At 38.5% G+C, this 18714-nt stretch overlaps 1 pseudogene; it reads left to right on the top strand.

Moving 5' to 3' along the window:
- The first annotated feature begins 559 nt into the window (after nucleotides 1-559).
- On the top strand, nucleotides 560-16626 carry LOC124521171 (60S ribosomal protein L7a-like; annotated as a pseudogene).
- The last annotated feature ends 2088 nt before the right edge of the window (nucleotides 16627-18714 follow it).

Genomic DNA, 18714 nt, shown 5'->3' on the forward strand with positions numbered 1-18714 from the left:
GAAGCTTTGCCTATCATAGGCGTAGTTACTTCATTATCCCATATAATCTCCAACAATGCTTCGGGGTAGGCAGTGGATATGTTGCTATTCATTGTTTGAGCGTTTTTTTAATTGGATTTTTTATTAGTTAACTTTTGCTATGAATAACTCGCCCCAAAACTTAGTGAAGCAACCTTTATGAAGCTCCAATTCTGCAAATCAGCTAGGCAGCTTCCTCTGGTTTGGGCTAGTTCAGCTAATTTTAGCTGGGCTCACTAGTGAGTCAGCCAGCAACTGGCTGACCTAGGATGGCCTCACTCACTCATTGTCTGGCCAGGATGACAGGACAACTGGGCCACACATATTTCATCATTCTACAGGCTAACTCAGGCTTCTTCACGTGACGGTAGCAGAGTTCTGAGAGCAGCAAAAGCACATGCCAAATGTGCAAGCATGTTGCAAGTCTCTGTGTATGTCACATTTGCTAAAGTCCCTTGGTCAAAGCAAGTCACATGGTCCAGCCCAGAATCGGTGTGGGAGGATATAAGCAAAGGGTGTGAATGCAAAAGATGATAAATCTATGGCCATCTTCGCCATCTACTGCAGCCATAGAATGCCTCTCCTAAGATCACACTGGTGGTATGTGGCAATCGAAGCACAGCTCATGGCCCCTCACTTGTCGTTCAGTGTTCTTTCCATCAGGGCAAACAAACAGAAGGAAGAGGGAAAGCTAATGGAAGTAGAAATTGGGGAGGGTGTGCAGGGGAAGATGATAAGGAAGTCACACAGGGTAATTCAGATCACAAAGCTTACTCAGTTAAAGTGGTTATGGTGGTGAAATTAACTGAGCAATCGCCACATGTTGCTTTGTTTTATGCAATACTAACCAATTTTAGAATGTTCTACTCATCAACAACATAAATGTGAAGAGCATTGATCCACTCGTCCCATCTTCTTATATCTCTTCATGTCTTCCCCACCTCCCCAGGATTACCATCTCAACACAACTTTCTGGCCATCGGTCAGGAATCTGCAATTTCCCTTGCAAGTGCACACAACACTTAAGTCAGTTTCACAAAGCAGATGTCCATTAAATTTGGTTGACTAAATGAGAAGTAGCACAGAGAATATACTAAAACATCAAACCATTGCCCCCAGGAATATTTATTTTATTAGTACTACTGTAAATGCTGCAAAGAGTATTCAGCCCTGGCATGCCAAGGGAGTTCCTCATTTGCAACTCTGGTTTTCCATTGTTGTCATTTCATGTGAAGAACATTGCAACTCAGTCCAGAGTTTGGAAAGGTCAAGAGGCATTAAAGTACTTGAGGGGATGTGTTTGGCTAGTTTGACTACAACCTGGTTTGGCTCACACTCCTGCACTTACTAGCTCTTCATCTTTGAGCAGGTTGTTAGTACTGAGACTCAGGTTCTTCACCTGTAAAATGAGGATCACAGCGTTTACCTCAAAGACCATGTGAAGGATTGAATAGAATCAATCTGGGGGGACCTGGGTGACTCAGTCCGTTAGCCTTCTGACTCTTGATCTCAGCTCTGGTTTTGATGTGGGGATCATAGGCTCAAGCCCCACTTTGGGCTTCACATTGGGCTCCTTGATGGGTCCCACAATGGCCCTGTGTTGGGCTCCGTGCTGAGCATGAAGCCTACCTAAAAACAACAACAAAAAAAAACCCCAAGAAACCAAAAAACAAAAGAATCAATATGTAGGTAGCATGCATAGCACAGAGCTAATTGTGGATACTCTTTATATAATCATCTCTACTATTACTAATAATAGAAATCATTATAAGACAAATAATTTGTTTCACAAATTGAGACAATAGGGGAAACTGGGAGATCTATTTCTAAGGAATTCCCAGATTTTCTTTTTTTGTTGGTTTTCTAAAGTTCATTAAATTTCATTTACAGCAAACCAGAGAAGCCATTTCCTGATGTCCTCTCATGTATTAATTAATTTGCTCAGACCCTTGTCTATACTACCTGCAGCTCCCTTTCCCTATTCAGAGGACAGATGTTATTGACCTTCCTTCACTCCCATCAGGAAACTGCTCCGCCTTCTTTCTAGAGTCTCTGACCATCTTTCTATGTATATTTAAAAGCACCACAGGGATGAAAAAAAATCAGACTGATAAAGATGCAGCCTAGTCCTTTATTAAAAAAAAGAAAGCCATCTTTCTGAATAAAGATTAGAGATTTCAGTGCTAATATCCTTCTTGAAAAAAATCATGTTTCAATGCAGATAAGGAAGAAAGGCAAACTCTTTGCAACGACAAATCTTATTCTTCATTGGGCCCTCATTGTTTCATAAACAATAATACGCACACATTAGGAGGAGAATATCTTGTTGAAACAATAAATGGCCCCTTAGGACCTCAAAGTGCTTTGAGGAAATTGCTATTAATTTTTCCAATCACCCTGTAGCAATAAAAATCTCAATTCACAGAATTAAATTGGGATCTCAAGAGTCAAGTGGCAAATGCATAGTAAAGAGGTCCCCCCGTAGTCTACTTTCTGAAAATATTTTGGTCATTTTCATGAAGGGTTATTATGAAAAATGAATACCAACAGTTCAAAAACTTTGTCAGCTATTCTGAAGAAAAGTTTTCAAAGAAACCAGGCAAGTCTGACTTTCCTTTCAGGATTACTTGAAGAACTGGCTGAGATGGATCAGAGGGGGAAAAATGTGAAAAAAATAAAGCAGAATATGCAAAAAGAAAAAAAGAAGTCTGCTAAGAGCTGGCTGTGTCCTCCTAAAACATAAGTAATAGGTATGATTTCATTCAGAGATGTGGATTCAAAGGCTCTTTCATATAAAATTGTTTGGAGTACACCAAAAAGTCTACTCTGATTAAAACTCTTTTCTCTAACAGTTCCTACTGGGATTTATCATTCACTTAGATTAACTCACCAGCTCCTATGATAATCACTCATATCTGGGAGTGGTACCACAATAAGTCACCATTACGGCAAATATTTTAGTGTAAATTAATTTATCTAAGGAAAACTAAACAGACTAGACTTTTTTTATTTCAAAGAGTATAGATTCAGAGCATATCTGCTGGGACATCACAATGGTGAGTCCTGAGCAAGCAAGGGACAATCAAAGGACATGTTGTTGATGTACGACAGAATGCTCAGGCTATAGTTAGACCACTTTCTCTATGCCTCAACTTCCTCCTTGTAAAAGAGGAATGATTCTGTCCTGCTCAGCTCTCAGAGTCACTGTGAAAATCAAATTCAATAATATTCTGAAACACTCAAGTGTTTCATTCAAATATAAAAAATAAATAAATAAAGAATGGGTCCTAGAAGTGTGGCAAGGGTGATAAGGACAAAAAAACATTCAGATGGGATAAGAGTAATGATAAAAATAAATGACTACATAGATAAATAACATAAGAAATGTCAGTTACTAAGTTTTGCTTGAAATGACTCCTGGAAAACAGTGTAGATATTTTTTATTCAAGGACATAAAATAAGGATAAAAATAAGACAAGTTGCTGCATTAAATGAAGATTTTCTAGCATTTATAAAAAAAAAAAACCCTGGAGACATGAAAGTCAGTCTCTTTCCTTGATCTCTCCTTAAATAAAAGGCAATTGCTAAAAAAAGAAAAAAAAAAGAAGTAGATTTTCAAGCCCTGATGTGCACAGATGCCCATGAGATCTGAAATGAAAAAAAAAACAAAAACAAAACAACCTCTTAAACCATAGTCTTAGATAGATTTCATTATTTATATGTATGTTTGTAAATGCAGATTAAAAAGGTGTAAAAAACACACTGGACTATTAATAGTGTTTCCTTCAGGGAGTAAGGTGAGGCTGGGGAAAGCTGGGAAGGAGGACTTTCTTTACACTTTTTTAATATTTGAAAAATCTCTAATCATATATTTTATGACTTTTTAAAAAATAGCATGATAGATATTATGATAGACATATGCAGTTTCTAACCATGGGAGATGGGATCAGCTGAGACTTAATAACTAAGCAGGAATCAGTCAGACAGAATAGCAGAGGAAAGGCACTTACGGCAGAGAATTAGCATGTGCAAAGGCACAGGGGTCTAGGAGGAGGAGAGGTGTCCATGATGCGTGGTAGTTTGGTAAAAGCAAATCCTAGGTGGATATGGTAGAAGAGTGGAGGGTGATGGTAGAAGGCTGATCGTGGGGCCTGCGTAAGATGTTAAGGAATTTGAACTGTATTCTGAGCCGCTAGGAAGCCATTGATGGATTTGGGGTGGGGGGAGAGTAGGGGGGGTAGATAACATGCTGCAGTTTGTGTTTCAGGGAGATGTCACTGAAAACAGTGTAGACAATGAATGGAGTAGAAGGAAAAACAATTAGGAAACACTATGAGCAAGGAAAGAGCTGTCAAAGCTCTTCATTAAAAACATGGAAAGGAATCAAGAAACTATTGGTTATTTGCAACTACAGTTGAAAATGGAGATGCAGTCAAGAGGTAAGGCTTTAATAATCAGCATTTCCTGGGATGCCTGGGTGGCTCCGTCAGTTAAGCATCTGACTTCACCTCAGGTCATGATCTTGGGTTCGATGGTCCGATTCCTGCATGGGGCTCTGTGCTAAAAGCTCAGAGCCTGTTTTGGATTCTGTGTCTCCCTCTTTCTGCCCCTCTCCTGCTCACACTTTCCCTCTCTCTCTCTCTCTTTCAGAAATAAACACTAAAAAATAAAAAAAAAAAAGAATCAGCATTTCCCAATTCCATTATTCATGTTCTCCATCACAATCTAAGAAAAACCCACTACTATCTTTTACTCAGTAATTTTTATTGACTCACATTAAGCCTCATGCTAAGCAGAAAAATAATAGGTTTGATACACTGTGGTTTTCTACTACACCTTAATATAAGCACATATAAATTAAAATTAAAATGCATCTAAGTCTTCTTAAATACCAGCAATGAAAACTATACCACACTTTAGGACACATAGGATCAATTGCTTCCATTTCTAAAACCCTATAAGTCTATGTTATTTAACCAAAAGCTTCCTTTGAAATTTGAGCCCCCAAAATGTTATAAGCATTTTGTCCAAGATTTAGCCTAGACTGAGTATGGTCTCCAGATCTAGTAACTCAGAATTGCAAATTCTCAGACCCTACTAAACCAGAAATTCTGAAGGTACAAGGGACTAATCTATGTTTTAAGAAACTTCCATGTGAATTGGATGCCCCTACCTAAAGTCTGAGAACCACTGCTTTGGGCCATGCACAAGATTTCTCCGGCAAAGAAACTGAGGCAATCAGGAGAATGTAGGTAGGATCATTTCCAACTCAGTGCTCTTACATCTAATAACATCTATTATTCTTTTTTATTATCCAGATCCATACTGTGCCTTTTAGAACCATGCTCAGTTCATTGACAACCATTAAATAGATCAATTGAGGATAATGATGCATTTGTGGTTTTCTAGATCTCTAGTGTACCACTTCTCAAATTCTCATACCACAGTTACTACCTTCATAATTCTGCTCCAACCATGTATCACATATTGTACACACATATTATTTACTTAAAGTTTTTCCTTAAATAAATTCCCTTTTTTATTTTAATAAATTAAAGGACAAATTTATATTACTACCATCACCAGAAAGTTCCACTTGCTGTGAGTAAAAGCTAACTACAAAGAAGAATACAATGTCAGATTCTACCCTTATTTGTCAAAAGTTCTGCTCTGATGACATGATACTCTGTATAAAACCCAAAGACTGCACCAAAAAATTGCTGTAACTAATACATGAACTTATCAAAGTCACAGGATATAAAATCAATGTGTAGAAATCTGTTGCATTTCTATACACCAATAATGAAATAGCAGAAGAAGAAATCAAGGAATCAATCCCATTTGCAATTGCCCCAATAACAATTAGATACCTAGGAATAAACCTAACTAAAGAGGTAAAAGATCCATACTCTAAAAACTATAGAACACTTATGAAAAAAATTGAAGACACAAAGAAATGGAAAAGCATTCCATGCTCATGGATTGGAAGAACATTGTCAAAATATCTATACTACCCAAAGCAATCTATACATTAATGCAATCCCTTTCAAAATACCACCAGCATTTTTTTACAGAGCTAGAACAAACAATCCGAAAATTTGTATGGAACCACAAAAGACCCCAAATAGCCAAAGCAATCCTGAAAAAAAAAAGCAATGCTGGAAATATCATAATTCCAGATTCCAAGCTATATTATAGAGCTGTAGTCATCAAGACAGTATGGCACAAGTGCAAAAACAGACACATAGATCAATGGAACAGCAAAGAAAACCCAGAAATGGACCCACAACTATATGGGCAACAAATCTTCAAAAAAGCAGGAAAGAATATCCAAAGGAAAAAAGACAGTCTTTTCAACAAATGATGTTGGGAAAACTGACTGGTGACATGCAGAAGAATGAAACTGAACCACTTACTTACACCATACACAAAAATAAACTCAAAATGGATGAATGACCTAAATGTGAGATAGGAAACCATCAAAATCCTAGAGGAGAACACAAGCAGCACCCTCTTTAACCTCAGCCGCAGCAATTTCTTACTAGACACATCACCAAACACAAGGGAAACTAAAGCAAACATGAACTATTGGGACCTCATCAAGATAAAAACTTCTGCACAGTGAGTTAAACAATCAACAAAACTAAAAGGCAGCCTATGGAGTGGGAGAAGATATTTTCAAATGGCACATCTGATAAAGGGTTAATATCCAAAATCTATAAAGAACATATCAATTTCAACACCCCAAAAAACAAATAATCCAGGTAAGAAATGGGCAGAAAACATAAATAGATACTTTTCCAAAGAAGACATCCAGATGGCTAATAGACACATGAAAAGATGCTCAATATCATTCATCATTAGGGAAATATAAATCAAAACCATGGTGAGATATCACTTCATACCTGTCAGAATGTCTAAAATTTATAACACAAGAAACAACAGATGTTGGTGAGGATGTGGTGAAAGGAGAAGCCTCTTGCCCTGCTGGTGTGAATGCAAACTGGTGCAGCCACTCTGAAGAACAGTATGGAGGATCCTCAAGAGACTAAAAATAGAACTACCCTACAATCCAGTAATTGCACTATTAGGTATTTACCCAAAGGATACAAAAACCCAGATGGAAGGAGTACATGCACCCCAATGTTTAACAGCATTATTGACAATAGCAAAACTATGGAGAAAGCTCAAGTGTCCATCGAATGATGAATGGATAAAGAAGATGTGATATTTATACAATGAGATATTACTCAGCCATCAAAAAGAATGAAATCTTGCTATTCGCAATGACATGGTTGAAGCTAGAGTGTATCATGCTGAGCAAAATTAGTCAACTGGAGAAAGACAAGTACCATGTGATTTCACTCATATGTCGAATTAAAGAAACAAAACAGATGAACATGTGAGGGGGGTGGAAAGAAGAGCAGGAAACAAACCACAAGTGACTTGTAACAATAGAGAACAAACTGAAGATTGTTGGAGGGGAGGTGGGTGCAGGATGGGCTAAATGGGTGATGGATATTAAGGAAGGCACCTGTGATGGGCCCTGGGTGTTGTATATAAGTGATGAATCACTGACTTCTACTCTGGAAACCAGTATCGCACTGTATGCTAACTAAAATTTAAATTAAAAATAAAATAAAATAAAACAGGACCAAAAAAAAAAAAAACAAAGGAAAGAAAGAAATTGCCTGATTATTGTTAGTTAAGTAATTTGTCTGATAGATCCCCAAAATCCTCAAAAAACAAAACAAAACAAAAAAAAGAAACAGAAACAGAAAGAAAGAAAGAAAGAAAGAAAGAAAGAAAGAAAGAAAGTGATCTTCCAATAAACAAACCATATTTTAAGGTTTATTTACCTAAAAATAAATTTGCTCATAAGGACTGCATTCCTTTATTATCAAGGGTGATTAGCCCATATTAGAAGAGTGTTCAAGTTTCATACCTAACTTGATGTACTCTGGATAGAAAAAGCATTAAAATGGATTTAAGGTTCTCAACATGTGATTCAGTATTAGTTACCTATACGAGCATGAACCCCCCAAATCATTCCATTCTGGCAGTGATTCCTATCCCATACTTCAGGAAATGCTAGCTTAAACCATAAGTACAAGCTAGATAAACTCTGAGAATGCAAATTTAGAACAGGAAAGTTCTAAAAATAAAACCTTCATATTTAAGAAGTGAACCAAAAAAGAAAAGCAAACAAGGGTGACTAGAACCTGGCCTGAACTGAGACCCTAAAAGGGTCAGAGAAAAGCTAGACACAGTATTGCCACTGAACCCAGGAGAGAAGGAATTTAGGAAAAGAAAGCACCAGCAAGAATGAATGATCTAGCACAAACATCTGCCTTCCAACCAACCCTAAACCCAAACAATGACATAAATAATTTTATTTTGTAAAAATCCATGTATTTTGTAAAAGTACTACCAATGGAACAGGAGTTTTAAGAAATTCCTGAAAGAGACAATTCCCTTTCCTTTCTCTCTCTTCCAGCTATCAAAGCTGCCACAAGGAAAGAAGGCTAAAGGGAAGAAGGCGGTCTTGGACCCTGCTGTCATGAAGAAGCAAGAGGCCAAAAAAGGTGGTCAGTCCCTTGTTAAAACAAGGGACAGGACATCCAGCCTCAAAGGGACTTCACTCTGTGAAATGTCCCCTCTGCATCTGGTTGCAGTGGCAAAGGCTCTTCCCTTTAAACATCTGAAAATTCATTCTGTTATTAATCAGTTCACCCAGGCCTTGGACCACCAAACAGTTATTCAATTGCTTAAGTTCATCCACAGATTCAGACCAGAGACCAAGCAAGAGAAGAAGCAGGCAATTTTGGCCTGAATTGAGAACAAAGTTGCTAGCAAAGGGGATGACCCCACTAAGAGGCCACCTGTTCTTCAAGTGGGGGTTAATACTGTCCTACCTTAATGGAAAATAAGAAGTCTCAGCTGATAGTGATTTTACATTCTGTGGACCCCACTGAGCTGGCTGTCTTCCTGTCTGCCCTGTGTCATAAGGTGGGTGTTCCCCATTGCGTTATCAAGAGGAAGGCCAGGCTGGGCATCTGGTCCACAGGAAAACCTCACACAGGTTCACTCAGAAGACAAAGGAGGTCTGTCCAAGCAGGTGGAAGCTATGAGGACCAATGACAATGACAAATATGATGAGATCCACCATCTCTGGGGAGGCATTGTCCTGGGTCCCAAAGTCAGTGGCTTGTATTGCTGAGCTGGAAAAGGCAAAGGCTAAAGAACTGGCACCAGACCGGGCTAAGTGTGCACTGCTGAGTCGTCCATACGTAAAGGTAATATGAGTTCATTTTCAGCCAGTATTGGAAGGAAGGAAGGAAGGGAAAGAGAGAGAGAGACAAAGAGATAAAGAGAGGAAGAAAGAAAGGAAGAAAGAAAGAAAGAAAGAAGAAAGAAAAGAGAGAAAAAAAGAAAAAGAGAGTGGGAGGGAGGGAGGAAGGAAGGAAGGAAGGAAGGGAAAGAGAGAGAGAGACAAAGAGATAAAGAGAGGAAGAAGGAAAGAAGAAAGAAAAGAGAGAGAAAAAAAGAAAAGGAGAGTGGGAGGGAGGGAGGGAGGGAGGAAGGAAGGAAGGAAGGGAAAGAGAGAGAAAGAGAAAGAGAAAGAAAGAAAGAAAAAGAAAGAGAAAGAAAGAGAAAGAAAGAAAGAGAAAGAAAGAAAGAGAAAGAAAGAAAGAGAAAGAAAGAAAAAGAAAGAAAGAAAGAAAAAGAAAGAAAGAAAGAAAAAGAGAGGAAGAAAGAAAAAGAAAGAAAGAAAGAAAAAGAGAGGAAGAAAGAAAGAAAGAAAGATTCCTGAAAGAAAACAGATGACACCAAATGATACATGGAGAAACCAAACCACACGCACGTGTACGCTGAAAGAGGTCCAACAGATTTAATGAAGGTTAACAGCTTTATCAAGGTTTTACCAGGGATTATTTCAATGTAGAAAGTCGTATAGACACCTCCTTTGCTCATCTACGTTATAATAAAAATTAACTACATTATTTACATTGTAATAAAAGTTCCATAATAACTAAACAGTATTTGTGATACCAAACAATATATTTAAAAATTTTTTTTCAACGTTTTTTATTTATTTTTGGGACAGAGAGAGACAGAGCATGAACGGGGGAGGGGCAGAGAGAGGGAGACACAGAATCGGAAACAGGCTCCAGGCTCCGAGCCATCAGCCCAGAGCCTGACGCGGGGCTCGAACTCACGGACCGCGAGATCGTGACCTGGCTGAAGTCGGACGCTTAACCGACTGCACCACCCAGGCACCCCCAAACAATATATTTTAGTTAAATGGGTGTATTCATTGTCTATTGCTGAGTATCAAATTATCCGACAATATGGCCTGTTAAAACAACACCCATTTATTACACCACAGTCTCTGTAAGTCAGGAATCTGGACGTGACCAACTGAGTCCTCATTGCTTCATGGTCTCTCACAAAGCTGCAGTGAAAGTGTTGGCTCAGTGAATGCAATCTCATCTGTGGGCTCTGCTGGGGAAGCATGTCACTCAATAGTTGTTGGAAGCATTCAGCTCTTCATTGGCTGTTAGGCGGAGCACCTCAACTCATCGATTGTTCTTGTCTGGATGTGGCCCTCAGCTTCTTGCCTCGGGGCTTCTCCAACACAGCAACTTGCCTTATCAAAGTACACACAAGCCAAAAAGCAATAGAGGGAGTCTGCTAGCAAGACAAAGGTCCCAATATTTCATAATCTAATCATTGAAGTGACATTCCCTCAATGTTGCCATAAATAACAGAAGGCAGGGATCATTGGCAGACACTGCAGAAGCTGCCTTACCCAGAAGAGTCCTTCTCACCCAAATAATTACATTTAGTTCTAGATAGACACTAAAATTATATCTAAGCTTTTCATTTTACAGATGAGAAAACTGAGACACAGGGTGATTGTATAACTCATTCAAGTGTAGTCTAAAGTGAGAACCAAGGTCTGCTTAGCCCATTTTACTGTTTTTTTTACCCTACACCATAACTGCTGCTTTTTTTTTTTTAATGTTTATTCATTTTGGGAGAGAGAGAAAGAAAGCAGGGGAGGGGCAGAGAGAGAATCCCAAGCAGACTCCGCACTGTCAGCCCAGAGCCAGACACAGGGCTCAAACTTACCAACCCTGAGATCATGACCTGAGCTGAAATCAAGAAGTTGTATGCTTAACTGACTGAACCACCCAGGCACCCCTTACTGTTTCTAAAGTCTGGGACAAGTGCCATATCTCAACTGCTCCAGCCTGTTGACAACCCTTTCTCTGAAGGGTAACATGAATTCTCTATCTCACTTCCATGGTAGTTAACCAAACAATACCTGAATGACTGTTTTTTTTTTTTTTAATTTTTTAACGTTTATTCATTTTGGGGAGAGAGAGAGAGAGAGAGTGTGTGAGTGTGTGTGTGTGTGTGTGTGTGAGTGGGGAAGGGGCAGAGAGAGAGAGAGAGAGAAGGACACAGAATCCAAAGAAGGCTCCAGGTTCCAAGCAGTCAGCGCAGAGCCGGGCACGGGGCTCGAACCCATGAACCATGAGACCATGACCTAAGCCAAAGTCAGACGCTTAACCGACTGACCCACCTAGGCGCACCTACCTGAATGACTGTTTAATGTTCTAGGGTAGCTACCTTAGCTCCCCCTAAAACCTCTTCTAAGAAGGAACTATATTTCATGCATCCTCTTGTCCCTTGTAAAGAAAATTCTAGAAGCCTCCTACCCACAAAAGGAACTTAGTGAAACGTGTGTTGACTGACAAAATTTAAAAACTGCAAGAAAGCATAAATGTTAGAGAAGGAGAAATTGTATAATTTGCTTTTGACAGTCATATAACATCCTCAAATTGTCAAATAAAAATTTCCTTAAGTAATTTTTTATGGGATAATGTAAGGTCAATGAATTAATAAGAGCAAGGGTCAGCACTGTCCATCTAGTAAAGTTCAATATGAGGAAACCTAAAGACAAATTAATTCCCACCTCTCAGCCCGTGGCCCTGGGCTGGTTAGCATTTTCACTCATTGGGTTCTGTGTTTGCATGAGGAGATTTGCAGCCTACGTTATAAGAGTGTAAAAGATACATAACTGACAGAGAAATACTTGGAAGGTGCATACCATTGAAAATGTATACAAAACATTCAACACTTGAGAAGAGAAAAATCACAATTTCTTCTATTCCTATACCAGTGCCCTAATCCACTTTCCTTTCCTCTATATGAAATAAATAGATCCCCAAATAAACTGGGGGATAAAACCAGTACTTAACAAACTCCTCAAAACCAATAGCTGCACATTTCGTCCAAGTCATATGAATTCCTCCACTTTGTAAACCTTAAGAGACAACAAGAAACTATGAAGATGACCTGTTTCACTTTTTTGAGACATTCTGGGTAAAATAAAGTATAATGTATGGTTTCCTCAAAATTCAAAGACTAAGGAAACATTCTAACCCGTAGAGTAGAGTAGTTCTACTAAACACTGGTATAGAAAACAATCTTGAAGCAATTGCTTGTTTCTATCAAGACAGGTGATTGTAACATGTGTGCAGGTGAATTGAGGGGACAGCAGTGTAGCTGTATATAATCGATTAATTCTAGCAATGCTATTGACAGAAAATTCCAGAAACACACCAGTGAAGTACCTGCAGTCTTTACGATGTTTCTACTTTTCTAAAAATATTTCACATTTGTCCCCACAATCTTATCAAAGGGAGTCAGGAATTTTACTCAAAGCTGTGAACTGGGTCTTGTATGCTCTGTAAGATTTAAACAGATCAGGTTCTTATTTCCTACATGAATACATTTATGATAAGCAAGTCTTTGATTAGCTGTTGGCTGTGCAAAGACCAGACACACCCTTCTGCACCTTGGATTGATATGCACTGAAACATCCCTAACATTTTGAATTATTTATTTTAGGAGGGCTTAAGCCAAAAGACTGGGAAAATATTATCAATGCCAAGCCCTTCTCTTCCCCCAGAAGGCTTGTCTCTTGCCTCTTACAACAAAGTAAAGAAGATTCTAGTTTTTAGGTGCCTAAGGCAGGGCAGATGGGAGGTGGAAAGAGAATATAAACTGTTTTGGAGTTCCTTCACATGAAGAAAAAAAAGTTGTATCAAGATTTAAATACTCCTGCCTCAACAAACACAAATAACCAAGCAAAAGTTAGCTTACAAAAAATTCAAATTGCTGCCCTGGAGGAAAAAAGCTCAAACTAACAGATGCTCAGTCATTTTAGCAATCTTTTAGAATATTGGGATTTAATAGCAGTTTATTATCTGCACCAATAACAACAAAAATGATGGGACTATAGGTCAGGCATTGAAACAAAATTATCCCTACTACATTATCTATAATATGACAATTGTGAAGAACCCATCAAGACTAAATAAGAAATGTTTTCTAATGAATGTTGCTATTGTGTTAAATGAGATTAATATGGGCCTTGAATTTTAGAAACATTGAATTAAGCAGCAGGTAATGAAAAGTGATTATCCTAATTAAGCAAAAAAAAAAAATACATACAATGGCCCTCTTTGTCACCAGAGATGCCCCCTTGCGTAACATCAAACTTCCTCCTATGTGAACTCCGAGCTACCCTCTAGAGAGACCAGGATTTTGCTAAATACCCTGTATAACATCAAATAACGGTTTCTCCTCTATTCTGCAAACCAAAGAAAGAAATGGGATAACATTCTCTAATGATAATGCCATGAGTTCTTCAGAAGAAAGATTGTACTGATTAAAGAATTGCACATATCTGATTAAAGAATTTATTGCACATATCTGATTTAAACAATTAAAGATTGCACATATCTGATTAAAGAAATCAGATATGTGGGTTTGGGAGACTCAAAACACAGTCTCCTCAAAGGTAGGCATTGGGCTCTGGCTCTGGCCGTCATGGGGACAGAGACTTAGGGTATGTTTGGGACAGGATGATATGCACATACCCTAGCTCGTGCAGAATGAAGTTTACAAAGGATCATGAAGATGGGCTCCCCTGCTTCTTATTTCATTTGCATCTGTGAAATCACTGAAATCCCTCCTCAAGATCTCAACAGAATTATAATATCAGGGAAAAAGTGCCTTTGGGTAAATCTCCCAGGGAAATTAAGAGGTAGAGCCATTAAATAGAAATGATACATATTTTATTTTGGCACCTGACCTTTTTATGTGGTTAATACATAAAAATAGCCCTAGAACATTTTTTCTTTTTCTTTTTCTTGTTTTCTAAGACAATCACTAAAGTTTTCTAGGTCTTGTATGTGTCAGACACTGTGCTAAGTGCTTCGACATTTGACATGTTATCCAATTTAATCCTCGTAGCCCTGTATAGTAGTGTTTTATTTAATTTTATAAGTGAAAAAAAACTTAACCTCAGAAAAAAACTAAAGACAGAAGGTTGTTGATCATTTCTTGAGTAGGGTACAAATAAGATACAAGTTTATGATCATTAACATCTATAAAAAGCCATTCTAAATATAAATAAAATAAAGATTTTTTTTTATTTTTCACAAGATTATGACTAGTGGAAAGTGTTCTTCTAAGCAGCAGGCTGCCCAATTCAGAGGTAAACTTGTCACAGTTTCGGCATCCTCTGATGACAGTTCTTATGACTCAGTTCCTTGGATCTCTCTGTAATTCCTAGTGGTTAAATGGAGCTCGTTCCTTGCATGAAATAGTCTGAGTTTGAATCCTAACTGTATGTTTGGGGTGAATACTAGCAATAGACTGGCTGTATTCCCTTAGGCATATTAGTCAACTTGAGAATTTGTAATGGGTTATTTAAAGAGGTGGGGGTAGGATGGTATCTATCTACATGGGGCAGTTTAGGTACAGCCTGAAATCCTTCCGCAAACTGACAAGAGAGCAATATGTAGACAGCTAACATTAAAAGGACCTTCAGGGACAAGATAGGCCACTGTCGTACCTCCTTTATACAGGTTGCATGCAAGACTCCCTCCGCAAAGAATCAATGATTTGGTTTCCTGCATTGCCCAAGTCTTTAATCGAAATCTCCTGAACTATTCCTGTGTCATTCCTCTATCTTCCCACCAGGGGGCAGGGTAGAGGCGACCCTATTGAAGCATAATCTCATTTTCTACTTCCTCATTCCTTCTACTTCCAGGTGTAAATTGTTCCTTAAATGGTTTAGGTTTTCCCTTTTGAATCTCAAAGCCCTATATTGAAAGTCAAGGAAACTGAACACTGACTCTTTCTAGTTCTTTTTATTCCTTTTACAATATTCCTACTTCTTGGGGCAATATGGAAGTCTCTGATTAACCAGGGGGAAAGAAGTTAGAGGAAAGAACCGCTTAACAAATAATATCTCAAGATACAATCTCAAGAATAGACTGAAATTTACGTCTGAAGTTAGAGTTATTTCTAACATTATTTATATGAGCAACAAAAACAAAAGTGCCAGATTCACTTAATAACGATCGTTTTGTTTACAGCTACTCCCTTGCAGTTTCCTTTCCTCTCCCCTATGATTTTGCATATTAGTGTACTTCAAAGCTACTCCTCTGAAATGAGGCATTGACATTTGCTCCTATGGCAGCAGAAATTCAAGCAATTGAATGATACTGATTCTCAGGACAGGCCTTACTATCATGACCTCCTTCTACTCCCATAACCACGACCACCCACCACCACTGCCCCTTGTTCATATTTAACATTTTTTGCCGATGTTCCTTCCGTCTCTCACGCCTGCATCAAATGATAATGGGAAATCTGTCTTATAAACCGAATGCAAGTAAGCTCTAAATTCCAGGATGAGAAATTGCCTCAAATAATGAAAATAAGAGCATTCACATATAGAACGGAGTGTTAGAAGTATATTATAATGCATAAAATATTCTTCTGTTATTGCTGCTGGAAATTACTGTTTACAAAGCACCTTCCCATGTACTATTTGGTTAAATGTAACAGCTTAATATCTCTTTCAAAAGAAGTATCCCAATGAAAGGAAATGTTAGTGGTTTGTAATTTTTTTTTTAATGTTTATTTATTTTGAGAGAGAGAGAGCGCGCGCAAGCGGGGAAGGGGAGAGAGACACAGAATCTGAAGCAGGCTCTGGGCTCCACGCTGTCAGCACACAGTCAGAGGCGGGGATCTAATCCACAAATTGTGAGATCATGACCTCGGCGGAAGTTGGATGCTCAACTGACCCAGCCCCCAGGCGCCCCTAGTGGTTCGTAATCTTAAGGAGAGCTGGCGTTTCTCCTGCTGAATGCTCACGAAAGCAGACATGCCTGGCTGGACTTTCACCTAGTAAGAGAGCCGCATGCCCAGTTTGGAGAAAGTAGGCTGCTGGAGGTTTGTAGAATGATATGGCAATCCTTTAAATGCAGTTATGTCTCTCTTTTTCGCCTGGCCTAAATGTTCCCATTATTTCTGTGATATAATTCAACCAACTAGGCACCTTAAATTTTTCAACATTTTTTCCTTTTGAAGTTCCATCGCTGGAGCTGCCAAATCAGTCTTTCCCTGCTGTTGACGGCCTGTGGCACAATGAACGTCACTACATGTCCCTTCCCATTTGTCAGCAATGGCAGAAACGTCCATGGTACCTGTGAAGGCCAAGTGATTGCCAAGTAATTAGCAAGGGCTGACGTCAGTTAGGCAACATCTCCTTCCGCAGGTTTCCATAAAGCAAGACTTGTGACAACTTTTTTGGAGTCTTAAAAATCAGAATTATTTAAGTAGATAATACCAAAGCAGAAAAAGCCTCGGAGTCTTTTTCCCACCAGAATATGGTGGCAACATGGCATTAAGGTTCAGGTCATGATACATAAAACAACAGTTACGTCATGTGGTTAATATACTATGACTTGCTAGAGTATAAAAACACCTCTGTCATTTCCCTTTGTCACTTACGCACCATCCACAGGATCAAAGGAAAAAAATAACTTCACCAGTGAGATGCTAAACTATAGAAATAGACATCGTCTTAGCCAAGGAAGCCCGGTTACACCAGGTAGATGTGAAAAGGTCAACAGACAGCACCATCCATGGACAGCTTTTTGATAACAAAATGGTGATAGGAAAGGTGGGTTTTAATAATTCTGATAAAGACGCTGATGATGTAAATTAGGATGACAGCAAAGGAAAGCAGCACTTCTGGTCCTCTCCACTAATTCATGTCCATCACGTTCTTTAAAACTCAGCTCAAGTGCTATCCTTCAACCCAGCCAACTACATTAGTCTTTAAGGTTTTGCTTTTCTCACGTATTCTATTTCTTTTCCCCCATTTGCACCAGCAATTTCACTTTATAATTTTTCTAAAATTATTTCAGCTCTGCATGTGTTGGTTTCCTATCTGCTAACAAACAGAAACTGTGACTAATATTTTTTTAATCCTACCAATTAAACCTGGTTCGGATGCTTGATGCACCATAGGTACTGCTAAGTAATGAAATTCAAGTTTGCAAACATATACATAGGGAATACCTATTTGACGTGAATGACAACAGGGTGGGGAAAATGCGAAGATGAATAAGACATGGCCTTGCCTTGCACTCATGAAACTTAACATGTAGTAGATAAGAGAGACTTGTGAACAATTAGCAATAATAAAGGTAAAATGTCATAACTGCTCACGTAAATAGCTAAGGTATGCATTAATGCTTCAAAAGATGTAATAAGACATTTGCAACTCCTTCACACTTAGAAAGCCAAGAAAAACTTGAATGAGGTCAAGTTTCTCTGGAGGATAAACAGGAGAGGAGTGCATACTAGACTGAGCTTGAACAAGTACATGGGAGCCAAGAGTGCAAATTACACTAATCAAGAAGTATAACATGGCTACGCACTGAGTGGGGGGTGGGGATGTAGAAGGTTGGAATTTTAGTGGAATCGTCATGGAACATGTTGGAATCCATACTAAATAGCTGGACTTTATCCTGCCACTCCCCATTCCCCCAAACTGTTATCCAAGGAATTCTAGTCCCAAAAGATTTTCTGTTATTAGACAGGTGTGTGGCCAGAAGTTTGGGGGGAGATATGCATACTCTGCTACTCTCTCGAATATTCTTTATTCACATTAGTATGCTAAAATTTGAAAGAAGTCTAAGAGTAAGAAAGATTCTTAGTATTGTTAACTCACAGCTTCTCAAGCTCTATAATTCCCTAAATTATTTTTCAGTGACATTTATTAACACCTTGTAGATCTAAGTTTCAAGAGAATATGGCTTGTGAAATGCCACTAGGCAAACAGGATCAATTATTTACCTGGATGGAAGTAAGTGATGGGGTCTGCCCCATTTTTAATAAATTCTCAGATTGCACATTTCAAAAAAGATTGCACAATTCAAGCAATATAGAATTATTAGTGAGATCCCCGGAACATAGCCACCAACATATCAGTCTTGAAAGGGGAAACTAGGGTAAGTTAGTATGACTCTTTTTTTTTGGTCATGATAAAATATATACAATATAAAGTTTGCCACTTTAACCATTTTTAAGTGTAAGTTTCAGTGACATAACCTACATTTACATTGTTGTGTGGCCATCGCCACTAGCCATTTTGAGAAATTTTCCATCGTCCCATAGAATGATCTGGAACTCTGTATCCATTAAACAATCCCCATTCCCCCTCACCCACCCCAGCCCCTGGTAACCACTATTCTACTTTCTGTCTTTATGAATTTGACTATACTAAGTAACTTCTGCAAATGAAAAAACTCA

Source organism: Lynx rufus, unplaced genomic scaffold (assembly GCF_022079265.1).
Source record: "Lynx rufus isolate CCGP_SWC_20201006 ecotype Redwood Valley unplaced genomic scaffold, mLynRuf1.p SCAF_3, whole genome shotgun sequence".
In the NCBI taxonomy this organism is placed as follows: domain Eukaryota; kingdom Metazoa; phylum Chordata; class Mammalia; order Carnivora; family Felidae; genus Lynx; species Lynx rufus.